Below are 10,982 nucleotides of genomic sequence, written 5' to 3'. Positions count from 1 at the left end.
ACAGGGCCCAGTTTACCCCACTGCCCCCCCCCTTCCCCTGCACTATCATCAGCTCACCCCGGGGGGGTTCCCGGGCCTGGGGGGGCTGGGACCCTACGCGTGTCCCTGGGTGTGGGGCAGCTCCCCCTCCCCCGGCCTCGCCCCCACTGCGGGGGGGCCTGCTTGGGGCGGGGTTCTGGGCCAGGCCGCTGGGCGGCTCCCAGGCACCTGGCAGGGGACCGGGCTGCTCCCCGCGCGCAGCACCCCCCCCCCACCCCCCGCCGGGCCCGCGAACTACATCTCCCAGCATCCCCCGGGCCCCGCGGCCCCGCCCCCCGCCCACACCCCTGAGGAGCAGCCGAGGGAGCCAATGAGGAGCCAGGCAGCGCAGCCCCCAAAAGCCGGGCGGGGCCGCGCGCGCCCCAGTCACCCTGCAGCGGGGCTGAGCCGCGGTGAGTCTCCGGAGGGTCCCGGCGGGGGGGGGGGCAGGCGCCGGGCTCTGGGGGGCTGCAAAGGGGCCACCTGCGCCAGCTGGGACGAGCCGCTGCAAGGAGGCTGCAGCCGGCTGGGCGCCCCCCCCCTCCAGCCCCAGCTGGGCACGGCGGGGGGGTCACCCCCACCCGCGGAGAGACCTGTCTGGTTTCTGCAGGGAGACTCCAGCCGGGGCTGGTGCGCCCCCCCCCCCATGCGGGACCTGCCCCCCCCCATGCGGGACCTGCCCCCCCCAGCCCCAGCTGGGCAAGAGCGGATCCCCCCCCTCCCGGCAGACACTTTCCTGGCTTGCTGGGGCTTGCTCGCGTCTCAGCTGCGTCTCTGGTGCCCCCGCCGCCAGAAAGCGCGTTGCGAAATAGGACACACACACACACACACACACACACACACACACACAGCCCCACTCCCCTCTCTCACTCACACACACACACACACACACACACACACACACACACACACACAGCCCCACTCCCCTCTCTCACTCACACACACACACACACACACACACACACACACACACACACACAGCCCCACTCCCCTCTCTCACTCACACACACACACACACACACACACACATGGTCGGAGCCCCCCCCACACACACCCTCCCCCCCCCCACACACACACGGTCGGAGCCCCCCTCCCACTCCCCTCTCTCTCTCTCACACACACACACACACACACACACACACACACACACTGTCGGAGCCCCCCCCACACACACCCTCCTCCCCCCCCCTCACACACACATGGTCGGAGCCCCCCTCCCACTCCCCTCTCTCTCACACACACACACACACACACACACACACACACACACACGGAGCCCCCCCCACACACACCCTCCTCCCCCCCCACACACACATGGTCGGAGCCCCCCTCCCACTCCCCTCTCTCTCTCTCACACACACACACACACACACACACTGTCGGAGCCCCCACACACACACACCCTCCTCCCCCCCACACACACATGGTCGGAGCCCCCCTCCCACTCCCCTCTCTCTCTCTCACACACACACACACACTGTCAGAGCCCCCCCACACACACACCGTCCTCCCCCCCCACACACACACACACACACACACACACACACACACACACACTCCTCCTCCCCCCCACACACACACGGTCGGAGGGCCCCCCCACACACACATGGTCAGAGCCCCCTCCCAGTCCCCCCTCCCCCCCACACACACACCCTCCCTCCCCCCACACACACATGGTCGGAGGGCGCCCCCCCCCCCCCCACACACACACACACAGACGCCCGCACGGTCGGAGAGCGAGTTTCCAGTTCCCACGGCCAGAGCGTGGCCGGCTCCTTGCAGTTCGCTGCCGCTTGCCCCCGCCCCGGGAGAAGCTGTGGGCGCCTTTGGTCACTGGCTAATGCGCGTCTGTCCTCGGCGGGTGCCTCGCCCAGAGCGATTTCTTTAAATCTGGCCCGATCCCCACGCCCCGTGGAATCCTGCCACCCGCGTGGGAGTCGGCACTGAGTGGGGACAAGAGAATCCATAAAGGCCATTATTCGTGGGTGGGGGGCGCACTGGTGTGGCTTAGAGCAGTGTTTCTCGACTTTTTTTTTATAAAGTACCCTTTTCCAAAAAAATATTATAAGTACCCTCCTACTTACAGTTTTCAGACACACACAGGCTACGTCTAGACTGGCGTGACTTTCCGCAAAAAAGTTTTTCCGTTAATAGCATTTGCGGAAAAGAGCGTCTAGATTGGGACGGACGCTTTTCCGCAAAAGCACTTTTTGCGGAAAAGCGTCCGTGCCAATCTAGACGCGGTTTTGCGCAAATAAGCCCCGATCGCCATTTTCATGATCGGGGCTTTTTTGCACAAAACAATACTGAGTTGTATCAACACTGGCCCTCTTGCGCAAAAGCAAGGGCTTTTGCCCAAACGGGAGCAACATAGTATTTCCGTAAGAACACTGACAATCTTACATGAGATCGTCAGTGTTCTTGTGGAAATTCAAGTGGCCAGTGTAGACAGCTGGCAAGTTTTTTCCGCAAAAGCAGCTGCTTTTGCAGAAAAACTTGCCAGTCTAGATGCAGCCACAATGTTCTTCTACCATTGCAACACATTTGGTTAAACAATTGAATCGTAGCCAGGCGGGCAACAAAATTTTTGGGTGTAAAAAGTGCAACAGTAATAAAGCACTGTAAAACTTCAAACAAAAATTCCGTTTTCTCCAAAATGCAGTTGTTGACGTACCCCCCAGATATCTCTCGAGTTCTCCTAAGGGTTCTCATACCACTGGTTAAGAAGCACTGGCTTAGAGCATTTGACTCGATCTCCGGAGGTCCCTTCCCGTTCTAGTCCCCTGCCCCCTCGGCAGGACCAAACACTGTCTAGACCATCTGTGATGGATGTCTGTCTAACCTACTCTTAAATATCTCCAGCGATGGGGATTCCACAACCTCCCCAGGCAATTTATTCCAGTGTTTCACCACCCTGACAGGCAGGAAGGTTTTCCTAATATTCAACGTAAACCTCCCTTGCTGCAATTTATACAGAACTCTAGAATTAGCGGCTTTTTGGCTCAGGAACCAGTGACTGGAGTGTGTAATTATTAAAACAACTTTTGATGAGGGGGGATGTGCTCTAGTCTCTCAGGCCAAGATGCCTTTTCCAGATGTACCTGGCTTGTTACTAATTAGCTGTGCATTTAGGACTATAATTACCAAATAAGTGGCTATAAAACATGCCCTGGCTGAAGGATGGAAGGAAAACAGAAACCCATTTGGCTGCCTTGCAGTATGCTTGATCTGGAGTCGGGGGGGAGTTAGCGCAATCTTGTTTGTTGTTGGCTTTGCAATATTAGGGAATCCTTGATGATGCTAATGGTTGTGAATTATGGTTGGATATTGTAGAGGTGGGAGCATCCAACACAGTTGTGAGGCCCTGGACTAAATACCATGTCTGTGTGGCTTTGGGAAGGCAGGGCGGAGAGCTGAGTCTGCAACCTTGGTGTATAATCCTTCTGAGTTGGTAAGTGCTGGAGCTGTGCTAATTTTCCATTGCAACTGTGACTGATAGCTAATCTAACTTGGACTGCAAACCCCTGAGGCCAGGGAATGTGCCCCTGTCTAAGCGGCCCAGCATGGCCTCCCGGCACTATAGAGTTGTGTTTTGCAAAGGCAGTATTGTGCAACCCTGAATGCTTGGCGTGGGAGTAGCTGGCTGTTGTAGCTAATCACCTGGTTTGCAGGTGTGAGTGTTCCCTGGGGCCAGGTTAGCTGGTGCTCTTTAGGAGACACAAGAATCTCTTTCCTCTCTCCCATTTACTGCTGCCTCTTGGGTCATAAACCAGCCGGCAGGTCTCCAGAGGGCTGGGAACAAGGGACACGATTCCCTGTATCCAGCCCAATGCCTTTATATGAGCACGTTGCGGACCTTTGGTGCTCCAGGGAGGGTTTTGGAGAGCTCGCAGCTGGAAGAAGCGGGTGCTGTGGCCGTTAGGCCGTAAACCAGTTGTCCGGCTGTGCTCTTTGAGGATCCTTCATTAAGTCTTTGAAGCTAGGAAGCTCCTGAATTTTTGGAGACCGCTGTGGCGAGCAACACCGCAGAATTAAGAGCGGAAAACCCTGCTCTGGAACTCTGAACCACAAGCAGCATCACATCTCCTCCCCCCCCACATTTGTGGGGGGCTTGGATTTGAGAATTGCTCCTCTTGCAGCATGCTGAACGTGGGGGGTGAAATCAGACGACCTAGTTGGTGCTGAGCTGGAAGCTCAGCTCTGCTTACATGCTGGTACCTGCGTCCGAGCCTGCATCCCTATTGAGGCACACCCTTCCAGAAGGGTCGGCCGGACATATCCTGCAGCGCTGCTGTAGCTACTGCTTGCTTCGTGTCCTTGACGAAGGGAAGAAGGAAGTTTGTTTGTGCCACCTAGAATATGCCTTGTCTTAACTTGCCCTCAAGGCCATGTTTCAGATAGTGAAGTCTTGTCAATTTCACAATCGAGGTATAATGTGCACAGCAACACTAAAACGCTGAGCATAGGTCTGTTGATGCCAGCAAACCTCCCAGTGGAGACGCAGCGTATACTGGCAAACAGATGCTTTTGCTGGTTTAATCTTAATCCAGTTCCCTGAGTGATACAAGCTATTTTGGTTTTTTTGCCAGTATAATTGCATCTACACTAGGGCTTGTGCTGGTATAGAGATGCAACTTTTTGGCAACATTTTTATCCGCTAATACTATGCCGGCAAGCTTCTAGTGTAACCCTGGCATTAGCATCAATGGCTTTTGCATACGATGATCATGCTGTCCAATTGGCCATCAGGTCGGCAGTAACACTGAAGAGGATGCCATGAGAGGAGATCGCAGTTGCATATTTTTTTGTTTTCTCCTTTGGCAGAAGTTTAAAGGGACTCTGTCAGCGCCTCATAAAACCAGATCTTGAATAGAAATGCTTCTGTTGGGAGTCTCAAAAAAGTGTGCAAATGTGGAAATAATGTAGGGAAATGTTATTTCTCCCCTATCTGCTGTTTTCTGCCAAATGCACTAGCAACTGGTCTAAAAATAGTTAAAGTTGACCATTTACACTGAATCTTTGTACTTTGTTCAGTCTTGGGGAATGACACAGTCTTGCCAATCCCAAGCATTCAACAATGGAGATTTGCTTAAATATTAAAAGTCGTCATGATTTGGGCTGTTTTTCCTTCTGGTTTGAGCTTCTTGGAGTCCTGTTTTCGAGTTTTGCTCCATACTCGGGAGCATTGGAACTAACTAGGTCAGTGAAATCTGAAATTCTCAAATAGCATCCCAGCAGGAGATAGGGGGGTGTAAGAAAAACTGTGAGATGAAAATGCTGGGAGTTGGCAATGCTGCTTAGGGCATTTATTGGCAAAAAGCGTAATCTGTCCTTACAACTCAGTTTTAATAACTCCAAGTGACTGTAACTGCTCTGAGTAGGAACTCGAAGTCTCTCTCTCAAATTTCCCTTCAAGTTTTGCTGTTGCAGAGTTAACTCCTTTAAATAACTGAACCTGTATAGAAGTGCAAGATGAGACCATACAGGTCACATGAATTCCTATGATCTAGGTAGGCTTTTTGTCATCTTATCGAGGTGACGCTGCAGCGCTTCAAATATGTCATCTGTCCGTGCAGACTTAGTTAAGTGCCAGCAGAGACATGGAAGGAAGGAACCTTTTGGACCTCAGGAGGACATGGCTGCTGGCTTGTGTGTCTTTATTTAGCACCGAGTATGTTGTCCCTGTTTAGTAACTGGCTGACACCTTGGTAAATGCTTGTTTCCCATACGCCCAAGCTGCCATGAGCTCCGTCTTGCCAGCTGTGAGCTCAAAAAGCCAGGTGCTAGACCCCCAAAATTGTAAGTTGTTTTTAAAAGTGCCTTTTAATTCGCCTGACTCTCTTAGGACACACCCCCATGTTTTTCTCCAAGCCCATGAGAGCTAGATGTTTTTAAGTGAAAGCTGAGATTCTCAGCTAACCACACGACTGCAGGATTTACCAAAACGGTCAATACCGCAAGAGCTGGCAACCCTGCTCTGTCATTTAGATTCTTATGATGTATGGGAAAGAAGAAGAAAATAAATCAAGTCTTGAAGGGAGAGAATGAGTCGGGTGAATTGCATTTTGTCCCCAGGAGGTTGTCTGTGTAAAGAAACTTTTTAAGGTGCCATACCCTGAAAATAAGCTAATGTCACGAGCTGCTGCAAAACAACCTGCCTCCCCTCTCTTCCCAATACATGCTCTCTGTCGGTACTGAAGTCTTTCTTGCTTGGGATTTTTGCCAGTACATAGCAGTTGATCACACTTGCTTATCAGTGATCACAAAGAGGAGAGGCTGCTCAGCCCCGTGAAATGGGAATCTTAGCCGGGTTTATCTTTAAACTGGTTTAAGATGTGCACGAACATCCCTAATTTCTGTGACTATTTAACCAGTTAACCTTACCCTTAATGGGTGGGGCTTACCAGTTAAGGTTAATCAGTAGGTGCTGGAGCAGCTCCACGCCTGCCGCAAGCAGGGACTAGGATCCCAGAACAGCCCCTCCCCATGGTAGTGGGGAGGTCCAGCCCAGTGGCAGGTGGCTGGAGCTGCCCCTTTGCCCACCCACCCCTCTAAATCAGTTAACCAGTTAAAAGTATTGTTAGGCAACTACACGGAATTTTCCGTCCCTATTAGAAATGTAGAGGTAGGATCATTGCTAGACCCCGCAAGTTAGAGGGACACTTTTAAAGGGCAAGTACCAAGCTGCGTGGCTTGTGCTGCGGTTTCATGGGGCACATGAGGTGTCCCCAGGAGCCTGGTGGCATATAAATAGCAGGCGGCGGTGACTAGCTGAGTCACTCCTGCAGTGCAAGGGAGTCCAGCTTTGCATGCAGGAGGCAAGGTGCAGGGAGACGGAAAAAGCTGGGGCAATCCGTACGGGGCCGTGGGCGCTAGGGCTGGTTAATAACGAAGCCCCGTTCGGAAAGGCGGTGTTTCTGCTGCGTGCCTGGAGCAGCCACTACTTGGCAATCGCCTGGAAATCAGCATCCCCACGTGGGATTGGAGCGCCAAGCCTGCTCCTCCCCCTGCTTAATCAGGCTTGTTGCGGGTAGGGATATCTGTGGTTAACCGGTTAAAATCACCCTTATCAGGTGATGGTTACTGGTGGCCCTGGGTGAGCTGGAGCGCCCCTCCCCCTGCCTTCCATAACGTTTAACTGATTAAGCAGGCTTTTACATCCCTACTGGCCGGTTGCTTGAGCCCTGGCTGTTCAGTTGAAGTTGTACTAGGTGGCTCTTGTGGGAAATCAAAAGATCCAGGCATGATTCACTGGCTTGGCCTTTCTCTGGTGGCTGATCCCAGCTTGGTCCTCCTAGTTAACCGTTTTACTGCACGTGGCCGTGGCTTGTAGCGTCTTTGGGGCTGAGGTCCTTCCTTGCTCCTGCCAACCACAGTGGCCCTGGCAGAGGTGAGCATGTGGGAAATCGAGCCGATTAGAATAACCACTTCGGGACCTCTTGGCTCTTGCACACGTGCGCTTCAGCACCCCGGCGCCAGTTCTCGCGCAGCGGGCGAGAGGGGGCATTCGCGAGGCTTGTGTTTTGAACGCTCAAGTGAGGCAGCCTTTTGGGGACCGGTCCTCTTTCACAGGGATCATTTAATCTGAGTGAATGAGCAGGAGCCGTGACTGTTTGAAACGTCTGGAGTTCTAGGCACGGGGTGTGGAGTCTGTGGAGTTTACTTGCTGCTTTGTCGGTGAAGCTTTGTGTTGCTTACTTGAAACTATTGCTACATAGTCATGGGGTGGAATTCTTGTTTGCCTCGCCGGTGTCTTATGTTTAAAAAAATCTTTCTGTACAGAAGAGATCCCTGTCTCCTGAGCGGTTGAGACCTGATTTATCCTACCTTGCTGATAAAGACAAGTTGCATGTCTGATGTCTGTCTTTAAAATGACCTAATTACCAAACTGCAGTAAAACCAGTGCAGCTGCTGTGGTTAGACTAGTTTCCATTAATAAAAATGATTAGAAATCAAATTTTCTGTCTTGTGGAAATAATCTTGACGTCTGAATTATCTTTGTCCCAAGTCCAAAACAAAATGAGCAAAACTTGATTTTTTTGGCTTGAGCAAAACCATTTTTGTTTGAATAAATTCAAAATGTTTCATTTTGATTTCAGCCCCTTTAAAATGGCTTAAGTACATTTGGACCAAGACTTTGTCTGAAAATGGCAAAATGGGGTGTTCTGACACTTTGAAAGGTTTTGTTTTGTTTTTTCACATGAAATTTTATCAGATACGGTTTTGCAAACTACACTGGCATTTTCCAACCAAAAACTTTTCGGATGAAAACTTTCCAGTAAGCGCTAGGTAGAGCCTGCTTCAGTCAGAAGAAATCTAATCCAGGTTTTAACTTTAACCAGTGCTTTGTACTCTTGGCCACAGGTGGCATCAGACAAATATAAAGCACATCTTTGATCTGCGACAGAAATACATCCGCCAGGAAGGCTTGGTGCAGATTTTTTCTTTTGTGTTTGTTTTGATCCAGTGAAAAATAAATGGGCGCTATGCTATTGTTGGGACAAAAGCAAATTCTGCATTTCAAACGCTGGCACTATCAAAGCAAACTGTGATGGCAAAGTTGTGCGTCCATGGACAGCATCTCGTTCGTTTGCCTGTTCTTGTTTCTTCCCATACATAGAGCAACCCTGTGCTTGGTCGAAATGACTCCTAGAATAATGACACCAGACTACTTCTGGGGAAACAAATGATGATGATCTTCAATCTTCCCAGAGAGCACGCTGTGGTCAACAAGCCTCTTTAGTCGGTGACGGGTGCAGGAGATAAATGGCCTGTTTGCGTCCTTCTAAAATAACACTAAGAGCATCCGCTGCTTGGATGCAAAGGCCAGAATTCTCAAAAGTAGGAGCCTAATTCCCCAGCTAGGCAGCCTCACTGGTGAGAGCTGCTGGGTGCTCAAGAAGCGAGTATCTCCCGTCAAGGAAACGAGACGAAAGGTCAGGACACAGTCTCTTGCAATGTGAAACACGCAAGCTCCGAAACAGAGGGGTGAGCTTTGCCAAAGCTCTCCACCTTGGCCTAGCTCCACTCCCAGCGACGTTGATGGCAAACATCGCAGTGGCTTCGATAGGACTAGAGTTAGGCTAACGCGGCGCGTTCTTGAGAAGCCTTCGCTCTCTTGATGAGTGTCACCCAGAGTGTCTGTGTTGCAAAAGACGAAGGCTTTGCTCTCAGTCTGACATTACTAGGAATGGAACAGAGGGCTAACTTGCAGGACGGAGCCATGTAAAGCCTATAATGGCTATTGCAGTGCCCCCTGCTTTTGCCGAGCCATCTCCATAGACGTCAAAACCCTCCGTCAGACATGCTGTAAGTGGGGAGGAGGGATAGCTCGGTGGTTTGAACACTGGCCTGCTAAACCCAGGGTTGTGAGTTCAATCCTTGAGGGGGGCCACTTGAAGATTTGGGGCAAATCTGTCAGGGATGGTACTTGGTCCTGCCATGAGGGTAGGGGACTGGACTCAACCTCTCAAGGTCCCTTCCATGAGATATATTATTTTGACCTAGCAAACTGCTGTCAGGTTTGTGTGGCCAAATCTCCCTGCATTGCATAGGCCCCTTGCCTTCTCTGTGAGTGTGTGGAGGTGGGGGTAGGGGGGTGTGGTTGTCAGCAGTGAAATGCTTTACGTTTTGCAGGTGCTGACTTCTGGTGATGGCCAAATTTAATGTGGAGGTAGATTGGAAAGTGCTGTGTAAATGCTTATGACAAATGTCTACACCCCAGACTCCTGTAATTGTCAGAAGTGAACTGAACTAGAAAGTCAGTCGCCCAGATCCCTGCTCTTTGGAAAAGAAGTCACTGAGTTTAAACTCCTCCCATCTCTTCCCCCAAAAAAAAACTTCCTGGTCACAAGAGACTCTGAAAAGCACACAAGCTCTCTGGCTTTGGGAACTGCATTCATGCTCCGTTGCCTTTGTTTATTGCTTGTGTCCCAATGATCTATTAACGTGAGCGCTGGGTTAATAGCGGATCATCGATGGTTTTGGTGGATTCTCTGTCATTGACTGTAAAATCTACGCTGGATTTTTTTTCTCCCCCCTAAAAGAGCTGCTCTGTGAATTGTTCTGGGGAAGTTTTACAGCTTGCACGGCACAGCAGATTAGAATAGGAGGTGATCATGATGGTCTTTCCTGTGGCTTTGGAATCGTTGAAATCCATGCCTAAGACTTGAAGAGAAAACGACCTCTTGCATCCCTTGTGAGTGTAAAGTGTGTTTTTTGTTTGCTTCTCTGTCTCCATCTTACTGTTACCACCTTCTCCCCCACCCTCCTGTTTCATTCGGTCTAATGCCGTTTGAGTGCTGGGAAGCATGGGCTGCTAGCTGTTACATGTCTGTACAGTGCTTTGTCGTTTGGAGCCCAGCTCCTTAATTAAGATTCCTAGGTACTGCCTAATATGAATGATTTAGAGTAAAGGGTTCTGTTTCCAGACAGAGTTGCACCGAGGCAGGATCTGTTGCTTTAATTTGCAGCTGCTGTGTGAGTTGCATTTTTATTACCTCTGTTGCACAAGTCTGGCTTTTTATAGTGGCTTCTCTAGCCACCGTGAGGTTCATTTGAATGGGGCCTGTCGGTCTCTAATTTGAGAGATCCTACTGACACCTTATCACTCTCCTATCCCATGGCTCGCAGCTGCTGCATGGTGCGCTGAGCGAGGGTTGCGTTAAAGCAGAGAGATGCCAGTTCTTCTGCAATGAACGCTGCTGGCAAGGTTTCTAATGGATTTCACCGGGTGCTGCTGTCCTCTTTGGGCTGATGGGAAACAAAACTGCCCCGTACACCTATCTCAGAGCTGGAAGGGAGAGGTCATCGAGTCCAGTCCCCTGCCCTCACGGCAAGATCAAGCACCATCCCTAACAGAATTGCCCCAGTTCCCTAAATGGCCTCCTCAAGAATTGAACTCACAACCCTGCCTTTAATAGGCCAGTGCGCAAACCACTGAGCTATCCCTCCTCCTGTAACTA

At 51.1% G+C, this 10,982-nt stretch overlaps 1 protein-coding gene across 3 annotated transcripts in view; it reads left to right on the top strand.

Moving 5' to 3' along the window:
- Positions 1-344: 344 nt before the first annotated feature.
- LOC102454978 (alpha-galactosidase MYORG) overlaps positions 345-10,982 on the top strand; it is a 29,945-nt gene continuing 19,307 nt past the window's right edge. Inside the window, exon 1 of one of the 3 annotated variants that reach the window (XM_075932790.2) lies at positions 345-431. The gene's annotated coding sequence lies outside the window, so the exon portion shown is untranslated. Of the gene's footprint in view, positions 432-2,313; positions 3,470-3,509; positions 10,217-10,982 lie in introns of those variants that run through there. The other 2 variants (XM_075932791.2, XM_025184598.3) reach the window with 2 other exon arrangements.

This window comes from Pelodiscus sinensis, chromosome 6 (assembly GCF_052426305.1).
Source record: "Pelodiscus sinensis isolate ZL-2025 chromosome 6, ASM5242630v1, whole genome shotgun sequence".
Taxonomy (NCBI): Eukaryota; Metazoa; Chordata; order Testudines; family Trionychidae; genus Pelodiscus; species Pelodiscus sinensis.
This window is presented reverse-complemented; position numbering and strand designations above follow the sequence as displayed.